At 39.8% G+C, this 19,124-nt stretch overlaps 1 protein-coding gene across 6 annotated transcripts in view; it reads left to right on the top strand.

The window, feature by feature from the left end:
- ARHGEF28 (Rho guanine nucleotide exchange factor 28) overlaps positions 1–19,124 on the top strand; it is a 263,386-nt gene that overhangs the window by 61,542 nt on the left and 182,720 nt on the right. The gene's annotated exons all lie outside the window — the stretch shown is intronic.

Below are 19,124 nucleotides of genomic sequence, written 5' to 3'. Positions count from 1 at the left end.
AGCACAGTAAGCCTACTTTTGCCCACCCTTGTACACTGTTTGGTTAATTACATATTGATTTCTTCTTTGCAGTTGGCTACTTTCATCTGGTTGAGTTCCTGTCAGCTCATCCTATTTACAGCTGCATCTACAAAAATATTATGCTACATCTTAACATTTAGCAAGAAATAACATTCAGGACTGTCCAGACCTTGAAAACATTGTCCTATTTAACATTACTATAGTCTCTTAAACTTTCTGATCTTAATCTCACCACTTGTAAATGAGAGGTTCATACTAGACAACTTCTAGGATTTTCCAACTCTGATGTTCTATGATTTTACTGTCATTTCCCTCCTCCAGCCATTCTCTTACTTGACTTCCTTTTTGTTCAACTTGCTGATTTTATAAGGGACATGATGGGGCCTCACCTTTTCCTTGTGCCATCTTGTGTCATTATTTCATCTATCTATCCTGCTTCTTTCTTAAAAAATATATTGTTTTTATTTTTTATTTCAAAGAACAATAATGCTGGTTCATGCTTTGCTTATGATCATCAGTGACAATAGGTATGAGCATTGTCTTTGCAGATCTATATGAAATCCTGCTAGCTCTAAAGTTCTAACAGACATATAGCCTAGCCACCTTATGTATGAGTGCTTATTCATTTCCTGGCACAGAATGAATTTATCTGGGTCATGGAGTAGTGACCATGCTAGAGCACTCTGATTCTCTGTCCTGTGTTTTCCCTTGGCTCTGGGGCCTATTTGGTTTCTTCTTTCACCTATCAAAATATTCTAATATTTATTTCTGAGTATCATAGACCTCTACTATTTATTTATTTTCCAGCTTTATTATGATATAATAATCTCAATAAATTAAGATCTCAAATAATATCTTATATAATGTTATGTAATTATATAAATACTAGAGGCCCGGTGCATGAAATTCATGCACTGGAGGGGGGTTGTCCCTCAGCCTGGCCTGCAACCTCTCACAGTCTGGGAGCCCTCAAGAAATGTCCGCTTGCCAGATGTGAGGCTTTTATTATATAGATATTTAAAAATCTCAATAAATTGTTTAATTGACTTAAAATAACACTGTAAGTTTACATTGTACAGTGTACTAATTTGACAAATGTATGAATTACAAAATGATTACCATCACAGTGTTAGCTAATATCTCTATCATCTTATACAATTACCATTTCTTCTTTTATGATGAGAACATTAAAAATCTACTCTCTTAGCAACTTTTATATATAACTAGAGGCCCAGTGCACAAAAATTTGTGCACTCGGGGGGGGGAGTGTCCCTTAGCCCGGCCTGTGCCCTCTTGCAGTCTGGGACCCCTTGGGGGATGACCACCTCCCCGGGAGATTGGGCCTAAGCTGGCTATCAGACATCCCTCTAGCAGCCTGGGAGCCCTCGGGGGATGTCCACTTGCCAGAGGGGAGCAGACCTAAGCTGCAGTTGGACATCCTTAGGGCTGCTGAGGAGGCGGGAGAGGCTCCCACCACCACTGCTGTATTGGCAGCCATCAGCCTGACTTGTGGCTGAGTAGAGCTCCCCCTGTGGGAGCACACTGACCACCAGGGGGAAGCTCCTGCATTGAGCATCTGCCCCCTGGTGGTCAGTGTGTGTCATAGTGACCAGTCATTCCCAGTTGTTCTGCTGTTAGGGTCAGTTTGCATATTACCCTTTTATTATATAGGATAGAGGCCTGGTGCACGGGTGGGGGCCGGCTGGTTTGCCCTGAAGGGTGTCCCGGATCAGGGTGGGGGTCCCGCTGGGGTGCCTGGCCAGCCTGGGTGAGGGGCTGATGGCTGTTTGCAGGCTGGTCACACCCCCTTCAGGGTGAGGGTCCCCACTGGGGTGCCTGGCCAGCCTGGGTGAGGGGCTGATGGCTGTTTTCAGGCTGGCCACACCCCCTTTAGGGTGGGGGGTCCCCACTGGGGTGCCTGGCCAATTTGGGTGAGGGGCTGAGGGCCGTTTTTAGGCTGGCCAAGCCCCCCTGGTGACAGAAGCTCCCAGCCTCTCCTTTTTTTCTTCTTTTATTCTGGGATTTATTTACCTTCTATAATTGAAACTTTGTAGCCTTGAGAGGAGCTCAGAGCTGGCCAGGGCGGGTTGGGGGGTAAGCTTGGCTTCCTCTATCATGAGGGGCAACCCAAGCCTTCTGCTCGCTCCAGCTCCATGGCCACGGCTGGCTGAAAGCAGGTATCTGGGGTTTGTTTATCTTCTATAATTGAAACTTTGTTGCTTTGAGTGGAGCTCAGAGCCGGCTGCGGCAGGTGGGAAGCTTGGCTTCCTCCATCATTGGGGCAACCAAGCCTCCTGCTTGCTCCAGCTCCGTGGCTGTCGGCTGCCATCTTGGTTGGGTTAATTTGCATATAGTCACTCTGATTAGCTGGTGGGCGTGGCTTAAGGCATAGCAAAGGTATGGTCAATTTGCATGTTTGTCTTTTATTAGTGTAGATATTAACTATAATCACCATGCTTTCATTAGATTCCTCAAATTTATTCGTCTTTTAGCTGAAACTTGGTCCTTTCACCCAAATCTCCCCATTTCCGCCATCCCCCAGCCCATAGTAACCACCATTCTACTCTCTGTTTCTAAGAGTTTGGCTTTGTTAGATTTCACAGGTTAAGTGAGATTCGTACAGTATTTGTCTTTCTCTGTCTAACTTCTTTCCCTTACATAATGCCCTCAAAGTCCATCCTAGTTTTTGCAAATGGTGGGATTTCCTTCTTTCTCCTGGCTGAGTGATGGGAGTAGTAATTCTTGGCCATGTAAAGTACCTGCACCAGTGACTGGCACATAGCTGAGCATCATCTCTGGGACCAGAGAGTGATTAGGGTTATATGATAAGAAAACAATGCATAGGCCAGGACTCAAAGAAGAAAGCAGTGGGTCTCTAGATTTGGGAGTTGAGATACAGTAAGGTAGGACATGCAGGACTTAACCTCTCTGGGCTGGAATCCTGATGAGATTTAAAAGGTTGAGGGTGTGAAGAGAAGTGAAACTAGAACTGGACGTGTCCATCTTCAGGAGACACTGAAGAATACAATGGACATTGACATGTGTCCAGTGTCATTTCTTCTTTCATCAGAATAGGATGCCCAGGAAAGCCCAAAGTCAAAGGAGATAGTGTGTACAGATGAAGTTTATTTTGGGGATATTCTTTGTGTTTTTTAACTCATCAATATAATGATATGCAATTTCTGGGCCATATGTCTATATGTCTCTGTGTATATGTTATTTATTTAGATAAACTTACATGCAATCATGTACACAAATCTTAAGAGTTCATGTGGTAAATTTTTACAAAATATACCTAGGTCATCATCAGCCAAATTAAGACAAAGAACATTTCTAACACACCCGTGAGCCTCCTCCTCATTCTTGCTCTCCCCCAAAGGTAAACACTGTACTTCTCTCGTCACAGATTAGTGTCATGCCGTAAGAGATTTGGACTGAACATTTATCTTTGTAACATGTTAGTATTGAGAAATACAACTTCAGCAAGACACAAAATGTTTAGCTTAGATAGAAAAAAAATAAAAAGTGAGATCTCTGATTTTATTATTTTTACCAGTAATTCTGTGATCACTCCTTATATAAAGTGAATGCTAAATTATGAGGTTAACTCCTCCTTATCACTTATGTAAAAACATTTCTTCCTATTATGTGAGTCAGAGTTCTTGCAAGCTGCATTATTCTGATTTGGGCAAAACATAAAGTAATTAGAAGGCCTGTGTTTGTTTCACTGTGCTGTGTTGCGGAAACACCACTTCTCTCCTAACTGGCCAAACCCAGGTTCTTAGTTACCTTCTTTAGACTTTCTCAGAGTATATGTTTTCCAACATTATCCCTAGTCACATCATGATAAAGGTAATTTGAAGGACTCTGATGGTGGGGAAATGTTTGTTTCAACTGAATAAATGTGGCTTAAAATATTTAATTAATATTTTCTAAAGTTAGGAAAATATCTGTGACTTCTAAGGCTTTTTTAAGATTATAAAATTCATGTTGAGGTTATAAATCTCATTACTGAAATATGCTCTATGTTTCCTGTGCTTGGAATTTTCAAAGAAAAAGCACTCTGCTGCTTGTTAGCAGTGGCCTGTACACAATTGGAATAAAGTATATTCTTTATTTGAGTAGTTGGTGAACCTAGAGCAGCTGTGGGCAAATACGGCCCATGGGCCGGATCCGGCCCGTTTGAAATGAATAAAACTAAAAAAAAAAAAAAAAAAAAAAGACCGTACCCTTTTATGTAATGATGTTTACTTTGAATTTATATTAGTTCACACAAACACTCCATCCATGCTTTTGTTCCGGCCCTCTGGTCCAGTTTAGGAACCCATTGTGGCCCTTGAGTCAAAAAGTTTGCCCACCCCTGGCCTAGAGCTTTTATTGAGACAGAGGATTCAGAATGAAGTACAAAAAAATCCAGAAAAAACCCTCATCTGGACAAATTGCTCAGTTAGTTCCTATTAATAAATTAATGGGACCTCATACTACCATGGCTATAGTGTGGTTATACTCAGCTTTGTAAATGCAGGCCTGTTGTTACATTAACATGACAAATTATTGAGTATGTTGGACTTGCCCTCATGTAGACTCCAGCTTGAGGCAGTTTGTCCCTCCTTCTCCCCTCCTTTCTTGGTCACATAAATGGTTTCCTGGAAATCTGCCTATTAAATGGCTCATGTCATTTGATTGCCAAACTACATCATATCTCTTGTTTTTAATCGTGTCTTCTTTGCACTGTGGTCAGTCTCCCTGCTTTCATCCCTGTAGCTTCCGTTCTCTATCCTTTCTGGGAAAGCTCTTTATAGAATATCAACATGATGTTTGGGAAAACTGGAATGACGACAGTAACTTAGGTTGCATGCAATATAAACACGGCACCAATAATGTAGAAAGTGGTTGTGTTGTTATTTATTACTGACTGTTCATTCACTCATTACTACTTTAATTTATCCAGTAAAAGTTTGAATGCCAACTACATGTCAGGTATCACCCTAGGTGCTGGAAATACATAAAGAAGACAGCTCATAGTTTTCTGGCCATAGATGGATAGAAGAATGATAAACCATAATTATAGTGAAGGAGTCTTATTTGTAAGTTTATTGTTGTGTCAATTGAAGCAGCAAAGAAATGTTGCTATTGGTTATGGGAATGATGTTGTTATACTGAAAATAGTATTTATTAAATGGAATTCTTCTGTACACTAGTTAAGAAGAGTTTAGATCTCCTCAAACTATACTCAGGTATGAAGAAGAAATGTTTTTTTTATTTCTTTGTAAGAAAGGCTTGTCTTCCTGACCCCCAGTCCACTAGGCAGCAGGAGAAAATGATTTCACTCCAGTATATGTCATCTGATACAGTGATATAAGTAGTCCCTTTAGATTTTACATGATCATTATTTAGATAAAATACTGTCTCTAGATATTTGGCTTCCTCTTCTGTTCCTTTCCAGGGTGGTTTCTGCATGTTTGGGGAGGGGAGTGAGATTGGGGGTCCCCTGACTTTCATGGACTTTTCCATCCTTGGGTGCCCAGCTGGGATCTGCTGATGGAGTTCGCAACTATGTAGTTCACGGTTTGGTCTATTTCAGCCGTCAAGACCCAGTGGTGCTTCTTTTTCTTCTTCTTTTTTAAAAAAATATATTTTTTATTGATTTCAGAGAGGAAGGGAGATAGATAGATAGATAGATAGATAGATAGATAGATAGATAGATAGAAACATCAATGATGAGAGAGAATCGCTGCCTCCTGCACACCCCCCTCTGGGGATTGAGCCTGCAACCCAGGCATATACCTTGACTGGGAATCGAACCGTGACCTCCTGGTTTATGGGTGGATGCTCAACCACTGAACTACTCCAGCTGGGCCCAGTGGTGATTCTGAACTGACCTTGACTTCATCTCTTCTTAGCTTTGCTGACACTCTTCTTGGACCCCTTCATGTCTCAGTCACATCCTCCAGCCCATGGCCTTGGATGCCCCCCTATAATCCCTGCATTGGGGACATCTTCTAGTCAGGCTTGCTGACCCTCAACTCACTTCTGCCTACATCCTCCTCAGGGGTGCACAGGAACTTCTGGCCCCATCCATCCCACAACAGAACTCAAATTATCTGGGGAAAGCCAGACGCTGTCCCTCCCTCTGTCTGGCCACTTCACATGGCTATGTTTACTCTGCTCTAACCATCTCCTAAGCTGTTGGAAGAACAGCCTCCTCAAGTTACAGTGGGTCAAATGCCACTCATGCTTGGAGTGCCCCGAAACTTATCTGGCACCCTTTTCCATTGCCAGGGCCAGAACCCAGAGAAGGGGAATCAGGGCATTTTTGCTGACCACCTTAAGCCATGAAGAACTTTTGGGGCAATTTGAAAGGTCTTTGCTGGTTAAAAATAGCAGCTTTATACAAAATGAGCTGATTTTCATATTTCCTCATAACAAATTCAAACGCATAGCATTAATAATTAGTTTTAAAATAGAGATTAGAGTATTTAAATTGTCGCTAAGGTCTTTGTTTTTGAGAGCCTGGAGAGAAGGAAACTTGAATCTGGAATTCTCTCTTTTCTTTTTTTTGTTTTTTCCCCCTGGCTGTGAAAGGCAAGGGAGGCCATGGAGGCTGTTCTCCCCAGTGTGTGGAGTGCGAGAGAAGCTGGGGGCCCTAGAGTAGGAAGGTAAGGCACTTTCTCTCGCCCTGGTATCCACGGGCCTCTCTGAGGTATGAATTTCTACTTCAGGGCTTTGTGGATGCCCATTGGTCAAAGACTTCCTTCTCGCTTTTATTGTCTTCTGGAGTCACTGCTTATACCAACTCATCCTGTAAAAGCTAGAAAAACAACTAGTTGAAATCTTTGAGATGTAGAGTAAAAGCAATAGGTGGCTACCAAGGGAAAATTTCAGTTTTCTGTAGGACCCACAGTTTGTTCTGTGGGTCAATGACTTTAAGTGTATCCTGCCCGCCCCCCCCCACACCCCCCCAAACTGCCTCTGCTGGAAGCTGTGGGGGCCTTTGTCTAAAATGCGCCTGAATTTGGCTTATCAGGCTAGTGGTTTTTGATTTAACATTGCCATACTTCAAGGTTTTATTTGTTAATTGATGAGTGTCTGTGTTTTTTGACCTTGGAGTTGGTAGTTGTGCCTTTTGCCTGGAAACCATGGAGGAATCTTGCTCTCACCGGACTGCATTCCCTTTGTCTGAGGTGCCCTTAGTGTGAAGGGCTTAGCAGTAGTTGTGACATGAGCCTGGTGCTGGTCCCACCCTAACCTGCAAAATTCTCTGCAGACCTGGGCACACAGTGTCTAATGACCATATCTGGGAGCTGGTCAGTTACAGGCTATTGCTGCTATTCACAGCTCATTGAAAAAAAATGAAGCAGTAGCATAAATATAGCTGACATATGTGGGCTTAGAGATAGAGAAGCTTGTTTCTATGCTAAACTGTTCATAGACTAAGCAAAAAGATTTATTGTGAATATGTAACAAAAGCTTTTCAGAAGGAAAGGAGAGAGAGATCATTGATATTCTTGAACATCCACTACATAACAGACACTGCTGCCTTAAAAAAAAAAAAAAAACTAATTCCAATGAGTTACTCAGTGTACTAAGTCTGGTGTTCCCCTTTCTAAGACTCAGAGATTATGGATCTGTCCAAGATTGTGCAGCTATTTAATGGACACCGTGAGATGGTCAGACTGGAAAAACTCCCTAAGTGTTTGTGGAGCGGAGGAGTAGAGCAGAATGGCCCAGCTCTCTTGACCTGCAGCCGAAGCAAGTTTCCACATAAACATTTTGTCTTTCATTTCACTGAGTATTTTTCAAAATATATAATGCTTTGTTTATCTTTTAGGAAGATCCTGTTTGCTTTGAGTAGGACATGGAATTAATGGGTGTGAACTGTCGTCTCGGATTTATTGTTGGGTGTTTGGATGCTCGTTTAAACCTCACAGTGCTGCCCCTGCTGTGAGTTCATTGTCCAGAAAAACCCTGGTGAGAAAGAGTCAGACACAGCCTATCTATTTTATGATAAATCCTTATTAACTCAGAATTTCAGAGACAGTAAAGACAAAGATGTGTGTGTGTGTGTGTGTGTGTGTGTGTGTGTGTGTGTGAAAACAAGGCTAATCAAGTTTTAAAGTAGTAATTCTTTGATGACCTGGTTTAATGAACAAATTAGGATAATGTCTCTCTCTCTTTTTTTGATGTAGACAGTCCTTTTAAGACCCTAAAGTAATTTAATCTCTTAATTAATCACAGCATTCTCTTTTAAAAACATCAATGTGCTAGTCACCTTTTCTTATATAATATGAAAATTTATTTCAGTCCACATTTTAATTTAAGAAAAATTTTACATTTTCAAACTGTCTAAGAAAGAGATTAATGTGTTGTCCAGTAATTTTCCTTTACCTGTCCTAAGCCAGTTTCCACTCTTCATAGACAAAAAAAAAAAGAGTATCACTCTCTTCCTTTTGGAGAAAAAGAACGTTTCCTAGCAATAACAATTTCCTACTTCATAAAAACTAGTTTTTACATCTTTCGTTTAATTATACCCTTTTACGCTCATGACAAGGATCAGTTAAGGCTTATTTGTACGCTCTTCTAAATGAAAAAAAGACAAAACAAAACAAAAATCCAGTTTCCTCATTAAGCTCAAGCGAAAGTTCCTTGTTCCCAAATCCGTTTAGGAGGCTAAGCCGTTCCAAATCTCCTCCACCTCTCAGGAGCACTTTCCTAATATTACCGGGTTGTGGAGGGCATTTTAAGCCCTAAATTGAGCAAAGAAATTGGCCCGGCCACTGTTTAGTCATGCATTAATTGGTTTAGAAATTGTTCTAGTGTACACATTAGGGAAATTAAAAGTGCTCAACTACAACCAGAGCCCTGGCTCTCTGGAGTGGATTCCAGACTTTGCATTTGGGCCTCCTTACTGAAAGTGTTAGGCTGGGAAACAATCTTCTCTTCCACTTCCTTTTCATCATCTTCTCTCTAGTGCTGTGTTGCCTAGTGGCTCACAAAGGTGCCCCTGGCAGGGACTGCAGGGGAATTACATTAGGATAGGTCTGAGCCTATGTAATCTACGCACCCGTATTAACCATTCTCGTTCAGTTGCACATTCCTTCAGAATTTTGTGCCTTCTAGGTGATGATCATGCAATCCTAAAAAAAAATCACTTAAAAAAACATACATACATTTTAGAAAAAGAATTGTACAGAACATGGTATATTCTGGCCATGAATAGACTTTCAGTTCCAAGGAGTTTTCTTTTTAAAAGGCAAGTTTGTTAAGGTATAAAGTGCACATAATAAAATTTACACTTTTTGGTGTACTGTTCTGAGTTTTGACCAAACGCATGTAGTCCTGTAACCAATACCACAATCTAGATACAGTACATTTCCATTGCCCCAAAACTACCCCGTGTGGCCTCTTTTTGTAGCCAATACCTCCTCTAACTCCAGTCTCTAGCAGCTGCTGATCAGCTCTCCTCTCTATACTTTTACCTGTTCCAGGATGTCACGTAAGTGGAATCACACATTATGTAGCCACTCGAGTCTGGTTTTTACCATTGAGTATAGTGTAGCTGAGATTCATTCATTTGTTGCATGTCTCCATAGTTTATCCCTTTGTATTGCTGAGTAGTATTCCATTGTGGGGAAGTCCTATAGTCCATTTATTCATCCTCTGAAGGATATCTGAGGTGTTCCCATTTTTTAGTGATTAGGAATAGAACTGCTATAACCATTTGGACACAGGTTTTGTATAAATACAAATACAATTGTTTGTATGGAAAATATTACAATAATTAATAAATAATTATATAAGAATGAACTCTGTGTTTCACATACTCATAACTGCAAACCTACTTTTGCCCCACCCTGTATAAGTTCATGCAATCCCTAGATAAATATCTACAGGTGGGCTTGCTGGGGGATAGGGTAAGTTTATGTTTTTCAAAGGGTAATTGTTAAATTTATTTTAAATTTTGTTATTATTTTCTAATTATAAAAGTGATACATGTTTATTATAAAAAAATTGAAAAATATGGAAAATTTGCCTACAAGGAAAAAAAACCCCTTCATCTCATATATCTTTCATTTTCATCTGGGTATGTGCAAATTTACTTTAACAAAAGTGTTAATATTTAACTACTGGTTTATGACCTATTTTTTTCCTTCACAAATATTTTTCTGTATCATTAAATATTATTTAACATAAATTAGAATGACTTTATAATAGCCAAGAAGTAAATTTGATGGTAGGAGTATCATGAGTCATGCCAGACTAATATAGGAGATATTTTGGGATAAAGGAACTTAGAATTTCTCTAGTTGAAGCTGTTTGCACATACCTAGTCATATTTGCACAGCCCTATGTTATGAGAATTCATTTAGGAACAGTTAGAACTGATATGGCCAATTGCCTTTGTGTGGATATGCCCTTTATTTTTGAGGCTTATGGGTAGGAATAGAATTTCGGTCTACTCCATATTTTTTTCTCTTGGGTAAATGCAATAGCTATTAACAATGCTTTAAATGGTGACTGTAAGAGTATTATTGTTCTTCACTTTCATAAAATAATTTGCATGATTTTTCTTAAGTGAAATTAGGATTAGAGATTATCATATATTAAATAACTAGCTAATAACTAACGATCTTTTTTTATATGCTGCCTGCATTACTGATTCAAAAGAGGTCTCTGCACTCGGATAGTCAGTGAATTTGCTATTTTTGTTGACATTTGGGGAAACTTGGGATGTTCTTAGGGGGAGAAGTACATTCATTCATGTACCTGGCTTGCAAAGCCCTTGGCATGTCAGGTCTATTTTCCTGGTTCTCTGAAGAATAGGCTAACAACAGTTGGCTGGGAAGTGAAGAAGAAGATCTGAAAAGACCTTTGTTTGGATGTCTGGCAATGCTTTCTTTACCTAAGTATTAACCCTTTCTTCTTCCAGGCCTCAACTTCAAGATACATATTTCTTAAGAAAGCATTAACAATAAAATACCCTTCAGCATCAATGACTAGTATGCCTCTGTAATCAAAGAGACTGACCAGGGCAATGTGGGCTGCTTTCCCCATTGGACTGGTCTTGGTTGCAAAGACCAAATCCTTTAAAGTTTAAGAGAGAGAGAGAGAGAGAGAGAGAGAGAGGAAGAGAAGGAGGGGAAGGGGGAGGGGGAGGGAGAGGGGAGGGGAGAGGGAGGGGGAGGAGGAGAAGGGAGGGTGAAGGGAGAAAGACAGTGCCAGTGTACCTCTCCATAGAGTAAAAAACTCACTGCTAGCCCATAACAGAGGAGCCCAGGGGTCAGTCTTGAGCATGAAAAGAAGTTCTGTGGAACGTCTGGGCTTTGAACTCCTTGCCTGCTAGGCATGACTGGCCAACCTGTAAACAGAATGTAGATACCAGTTTGATGTCTTGCTGATAGACATATCGAAGACCCAGCTGTAGCAGCAACAGATAATAATTGCTTTTAAAAGAGTTGATTTAGAGCTTAGTTTTCTTTCATTTCTGTCAGGACAGCATTTAAAAAGAATCTAGAATATACTTTTGAGTTAGTTGGGAAGTCAGGAGTTTTAATGGGAAATTGGTTGGTTCACAAGCAGGCAAATTAGTTTGGTGCAGGAGTGTATCAACCGGGTATGCGATCAATTTACTGAGCACAGTGTAAGTTGCTAGGAATACGGCCAGCCCGAATTCTATGCTAAGCAGTATTTCAAGGTGGCTTTGTATTCGGGCAACTTATCTAGTTCCTAAGGAAACGAGAGAACACCATGTTTTATTTAATTTGTATTTTGGTACCTGCTAAGCAAACTAGGCATTTTTAAGTACGTCATGTTGTCACTAGCCCTTTAAAGCTCTCCCGTATCCCTGCTGCCCAACAGTAGTTTCCCTTCAGTTTTGAGTGATGTTAATCTAAACACATTAAATTTCAGTCTTGTTCTTTCTGCACACACAGAGAAAGCTGGGTCTGAAAAGAATAGCAGAGCTTACACACAAGAAGGCCAGTGTTTGCACTCAGAGAAGAAAGTGTGTAAACTAGTCTTGTAATGGTTTTTAGCACTGTTCTGAATGGCATTTGGAATTTAGAGATTGGAAACATTTTAAAATTCAGTGCTTAATATTTTTTCCTTTGCAAATGTTTTTCTTTAGTATATGTTATTATGTCAGTTGTTCTCTCGTCATGACCTTTACAGAGCCCATTTGGTATCCATGTGCATTGGTTTAATGGGAGCAAGAGAAATTCTGGTTATATACCAGGAAGAACTTCCTGAAAAGCCAGGACAATGGGAATACTAAGAAGATGGGGAAATAGCGTCTTGGACATACATAAAGAGAACATTTTACAGTGTTCTTCGTGGGGGAGTTTGGCTGTTTCTCTGCTCAGAATTAGGGGGAGGGCATGAAATGATCTTTTGTGACCATTTCTACATTGTGCCTTTGTGATTCTCTAAGTATAAGCAAAGGGGGAGAGCTCTGTGTGTCCAGTGTGTGTTTGAATCATTTTCATCCTGGAACCTTATGTGTAGGAATGACCTGTGACAGCACTTCTGTTGGTGGAGAGAAGTCTCTTTACCCAATAAGGAAGAGCATCCATATTTGGACAGTTTTATTTATTATAAATAATTTTGAATTGTGGTGTAAAATCTGCTTGTGGTAATTCTCTCGACTGGGTTTTGCCCCCGAGACATTGTACAGGAAAACTGCTCTTTCTTGTACATAGTCCCTCAAAAGTTGGAGAACAGCTTTCATGGCTCCCTAATAAGTGTTCTCTTTGCCAGAGTAAACCCCTGATTTCAACAGTCTTTCTTCACACGACGTGAGTTTGAGAGCTGTTATTGCCCTGGTGACACTCCCCAGCCAGTTGACATGTGGTGCCTAATAAAACAAAACGCTGGCAGGTTCTGGTCCATGCAGAGGGCAGTGGGCCTATTCCCTTCCTTGTTCTGGACACTGCCCGACAGTCTCAGTTGGCCTCAGCTTGTTTTGGACAGCTGCGCTATACCAGCGACCAGCCGAGGTTACTGCCATTTGAAATCTCTAGACCCTCCCCACATCAGCGATGATTCCTTGGTCCTCTTCCATCTTTGTGGAGCTGCTGAGCTTTCCTTAAGTACAATACTTTCATTGATAGTTGGGAAGTTCATCTTGTTAGTGTTGGCCCGTTCTTTTTGAATCTTGATTTGCAATAACTGACCCTCCCAGTTTTGCTCCTGGCATTTGTAAATTTGATAAGGACACCTATTGAAACCATTAGTAAACATGTAGAACAGGATAGCCCTGCCTTTTTTTTTTCTTTTTATGGAAAAACTTCTTGTTGTTAAAACAATTTTTTTTTTAATCCCCAAATAGTAAAGAAATGGTTGGGCCAGTGGCTGGTTGAATCACAGGTCACAGTGGTGCCTCTACATATCTTGGATCAACTCCTTTGCTTTGCAAGTCTGAAAATTCAATTTTTCAAAAGTGAGACATGATATACAAATCTATTACTGAAACCTTGTAAAGAAGTTTTTAAATTATAAAATATTAGAAATAGAGAGAAGAGTGCAGAGAATAATTCAACAAAACCCTCTTTAAACTTATCACATAGGGTTAAGACAAATGGAAAGGTTAATATTTTTTCCTCTTGTTCAGAATGCTGAAGAATATTCTCAGTCACGGAGAACTAGTATGCACCCTCCACCAGACACAGGGTACCCAATGCTCTGGCCAAGAGAAGGTTCCCACTGGGAATCCTGATGAGATCAGTCAGTGAGTGAGCTGCCAAGTGGCCCTGGGTTAAGTGTGTTCTGCAAATCAGGTTGTTTTCTGTGGCTGCTCTTTCCACCTTTTACCTTGTGTTCTAAAGGAGCAGTTTTGATGCAGGATGGTTGACCAAAGGTTTATAAATTTGCCTTAAGAAAGAAAAGAAGAATATGGTGCTGGGCATTACAATGTGAGTTATACAGCTCAAAGTGCAGTCAAGGAAACAGGTAATAAAGATGAGCAGAACATTAGGAAATGGTAGAAAGCCCTGGGCATTATGAAGGGCCTTGTAAGTATCACTGGAACCTGAAAATATTGACTCACCATTAGGTATATATAGCTAGAGGCACATCTTGGCGTCACGGGCTTTGAAGAGCCTGTAGGGATTGCCAGTGTGCGTAACTGCATCCCTGTAAGGACTTGACTGTGAGAGGTTAGGAGGCTGCCTGGCTCAGCCTCCTAACTCGCTGTGTGACCTTGGGTACATTATTTCAGCACTCCCTGCCTCAGTTCCCCCATTTGTCAAATAGGTGTTGTAATTGAACCCCTACCTCAAAGGATTGTTGTGGGATTAAATAAGTTAGTATATTGGAAACAGTTAGAGCTGGGCTTGGCACATTGGTAAATGGTGATAAATAATATCGCCTGTGTTCGAATGATGCCCTAATAATGAGGGTGACTAGGACATGCACCCTGGGCTGTAAAGGAGGACTGTCGCAAATGCTGCTTTAGGGAGCTGCAGTATCCACTGTGGGCCTCGTCAAACTGTTCGAAATATTCAGATTAGTTGTTTGCATCTTCTTGTCTCCAGGACAATAAGAAGGGTAGAAAAATTCTCACTCTCCAGGTTTTCTATTTCTAAAAATCATTTAATTTGTATTCTTCATAATTGTACCACCTTTTATTTCAATGCACAGTCAAAACATATTAAAGTTCTCATTTAGTTACTGATCACATTATGCTTTTTTATATTATGTAGTCAAGTACCTTCCTTTCCTCAATAGGTGTCCAAATTATACTATGGAGACAGTTCCATGAAAATTCTGTGGACTATATGTTTATTTAGAGAGAATGGAACTTCATAAGTTGAGGCTTGTGTTTGGGGGCCTGTAAATACCTATGGCCCACACTAACAATTTTTTTGATCTTGAAATAATAGCAAGCAGTAGATAGACCTGAACTCAAACCCCAGTCATGACATGCTAACTTGTACTGAGTCCCACTTTCTTACATTATAAATGGGAATTATAAAACTCACCTTGCAGTGTCATTGTAAGGGTTAAACATATTTCCTAACAGTGGTATGCAGTGGAATTCAATGAAAAGTAGCTTTAAAAAACATCACTATAATCCTGGATAAAAATCAGTTTTACTGAGGTTTAAGTGAGGACATTAACATACATATGATTTATAGTTTATGGCTGTTTATAGTTTTAAAAATGTAAACTTGTAGGTTATAATTCTGCTTCTAAGTTTGTAAAATAAAAATTTAATGAAACCTACCCAATGTATCCTTAAACCCAGAGTTTAAAACAGTAAGCTGCCCAGGCAGACATGTTGTATGTTCTCACAGAAGAGGAGCGGGGATAAAAATGCTTCTCACCCTGTTAACAAGGTGAGCCAGCACGGCGGGAGGGAGGTGGTCCCTGGATGCACCTGTAGTCAATACAGGTTAAAACTGCTGTGAAGAAGAATTGCTATAAAGATGGATGTCTTTAGTGGTTTCCAACTTTAGAGTTGAAAAAGAAAAGAGTTATTCTTGAGGTTACCCTAAAACAGTGATGGCAAACCTATGACACGCGAACTCATTTTTTTGGTTGTTTTTCTTTGTTAAATGGCATTTAAATATATAAAATAAATATCAAAAATATAAATCTTTGTTTTACTATGGTCGCAAAGATCAAAAAATGTCTATATGTGACACGGCACCAGAGTTAAGTTAGGGTTTTTCAAAATGCTGACACGCCGAGCTCAAAAGGTTCGCCATCACTGCCCTAAAAAGTACCCACCTGTTCAGACTCTTTGGGTCTCTTACTTACTTTGTGTTGTGTCTTTAATCAAATAGTTGACGACCAGCCTCGAATGTGTTTGGGACAGTTTGAATCTTTGAACTGGATTATTTTTACTGTAATGATCAGTTGAAATTCTTTAATTTTTCCCCTTTCTCTGCCTTTAAGCTTTAAAACAAAAAACAACTAAAATCTCTTATCCAGAAATGTAGAAGGCTTTTGATGTTCTCTGTGACAAGGATAATCCATTTTTAGCAATTGCGTGCTCCGTGTGTTCAAGATTTAGCATATTGGGTTTCAGCGGGAATGCTTTAATTTCTGTAATTATTGGTAACAAGTTTACATAGACTCAGAGGATTACATGTGCTTTCATTATATGGTCAAAAGGTTTTGGAGGTATGTAGTCTGGAAGGGGAATATAACTAGTTAAAAATGAAATATGAGTCCATTTCTATCTTGGAATGAGGTAACTTCAGGGCTTACTGCTTTGAGGATTTCTTCAGTTAAACATCTTTAAAAACACAGGTTATTGTAAATCTTGGGGCTGTGCTTTTGCTTGGCTATTAAAGATTTTTTTCAGAGAGAAGGGGTCTCGTGTAATATTAAGGCTCATTCGGGTTTAAGGAAATAGCCGGGACACTGGCACAGTTAGCAGAGTGGCTGACAGGGTTCTGTGTTGTCATGCGCTTCAGAAGATCCATAGTTGCCATGTGGCCAGCAAACTCCTCTTTGAGCTGTTGATTTTGGTAGGGTAGTTATGGAACAACAGTGAAGGTGCCGCTCTGTTCAGTAAGTTATAGAAGTCATTGCTTGTGGAAACTCTAACGACTCATTGGTTGTGCTGTACTTTCGAGTAACCTCAAGAGGCCCAGGGTAAATGGTACAATCTAATCTACGGCGTCGGAAATATCCTTAATTATTAGGAATGGCATTTAAAATAATGAAACTTTTCTTTATTGTGTAAATAATTCTCTATTGATGAAGCTGTTCTTTCCCAGCGCCTCTCTTTTCTGAATTAAGGGACACTTGCAGGAGTACAACTTCTGGCACTATGTTGGGGTGAAATTGTTGAGAGAGAGAGAGAGAGAGAGAGAGAGAGAGAGAGAGAGAGAGAGAGAGAGAGAATGAATATGAGAATGGTAGAATTATTCAGTTTTCATTAAACCAAATTTGAGATTTAGTGACATATTTAGCTTTCAGGTGTTTTCTGTAATTGTGCCTGAGCCTGTGGTGGAAATTGAGCCATAACTAAACCATCCCTGCCTTCTGTTGCATGGAAAGCTATGAAATGTTTCCCATTTACTCTCTATAGGTGAGTTCTTGCCAATGGAATGGGAGTGAAGAGAAGAGTGCCATGCTTAGGCATGGACAGCTCTCCGTATTCTGTTTTCCTTTTGACTGGAATAGAGCAGAATAACTTGGGATTCAAGTGTTGTAGGTGACGGAGCTACAAGGTGGCAGGAACCTGGGTCCCTGGAAGGCTACTTGGAAGAGAGTCAACCAAGCCACAATTGCTACATTGAGGTTATTCCATGAGCAAAAAATGAGCTTTTATTGTATTACACCAACCAGCTTTCAGTGTTTCTCTATTACAGTAGCCAGGTTACCTCTCTACCTCCTCTCACTTTATCACTCAGTTTAAGCACTGGAGCAGCTCTCTTCATTTCACATCCATGTCTAGGCAGGGGGCTATATCCCTCATTGGTTGTTTCTAACATACTTGCTGTATTCTTCACTGATCTATCATTTTTGGTTTCTTTCCCATTCACTTCATTTTCATTTCTTTCTCTTCTCTGAGGTTATACACCTGAAACTAATGTAATATTGTATGTCAACTGTAATTGAAAAATAACAAAATATTTAAAAAACAAATAAATGAACAAACTTGCAAGCCTTATTTTCACATACATTTAATTAATCAGAAAACCAGCAAAAGATCTGCCTGACCACTCAATCTAAATAACTCCCTAGGCATATCTGAAACTAATATAATATTGTACATCTACTAATTAAAAAATAAAAAAATTAAAAAAGCATAAGACAGTTCTCTGGGGACTTGGTTTCATCCTACTGTTTTAAATTCTCTGTATAGCAATCATCATTATCTGATATTTTCTTGTTTATTGTGTTTTCTTAGCAGAAAACTCTAAACTTGAGAGTAGGGATTTGCTCATTTCATTGCTGCATTTTTCATTCTCAGAACACTGTATAGAAGTGCTCTAATAGGGACTTAATAAATGTTTGATGAATAGGAAGCAATTTTTTTGTTCGTTCACAAAAAGTTCTTTTCTTTTCATTTAACTTAACTTTTTTAGTCCTTTCTGTGCATAAGATGCTGTCAAGGTCCCATGGGACCTAGAGATTGCCAGATATTTGAGAGACATTTGGGATGAAATAATTCATTAACACCTTGACTATGATAAAAAGGATAGTTTAAAAATAAAAAAATAAAAAGAATTACTAACACTTACTGAACTCTTACTTTATACCAGGTACAGGTATTTATTATCTCATTTGACCCTCACTGAAATATAAGAAAGAGTATTAATTCTTAATCCCATTTTACAGATGAGGAAAGGAAATTAAGTCACAGAGAAATGAAGGTCTTTCTGGAGTGAATGAATGAATGGGGAGACTTAAGGGCTGGGTCTGGCCATCTGGGGCACTGTGGGCCACTCCCTCACTTGTTTGTGTCTCTGAGGGTTGCGAGACTCAGATAGGATATCAGAAGCGCCTTGCAAACAGTGAAATGTTAAGGAAATGGATGGTATTCCTTCTTTAAATTTTATTTTTATTACAGTTAGCATTCAGCACTTTTTTTGTATTAGTTTCAGGTATACAGCACAGTGGGTAGACATTCATATAGGTTACAAAGTGTTTCCTCCGATAATTCAAGTGCCCACCTGGCACCATAGAGTGTTACTATAGTATTGTTAACTATATTCTTCAGTCTGCAGGCCGATGCTCTATCCACTGAGCCAAACCAGTTAGGGCTATATTCTTTATGCTTATTTTGTAATTACAATGGGAGGTATTATTATTCTTAACAAGATTAATGGCATGCTCAGGCTTTGGGGATTGTTCCCTGTGTTTGTTGTGACCAATGTTGTTCTTGTACTTCGGGCTTTGTGTTGAATTAGGACAAGGGGAGTGATTCCAATCGACTTTTGGTTAAATGTACCGCCGGTGAAGCCAGCATTGGCAGCTCTGTATAAAGGTCCTGTTTTTTGTTCTCTGAGAGCCCCATCCAATTGACTTGAAGATTCAGAGTCCTAAGTAAGGGGCAGAAAAGGACAAGGTCAGAAAGTTGGGATCCTGCATTCTAAAGCCATTGCCGACTCTGAAGTTGGAGTGAGAATGAGAAAGGAATTGAG

This window comes from Myotis daubentonii, chromosome 4 (genome assembly GCF_963259705.1).
Source record: "Myotis daubentonii chromosome 4, mMyoDau2.1, whole genome shotgun sequence".
Lineage (NCBI taxonomy): Eukaryota > Metazoa > Chordata > Mammalia > Chiroptera > Vespertilionidae > Myotis > Myotis daubentonii.
Note: the sequence above shows the minus strand (reverse complement) of the source record. Positions and strands in the feature narration are given on the sequence as shown.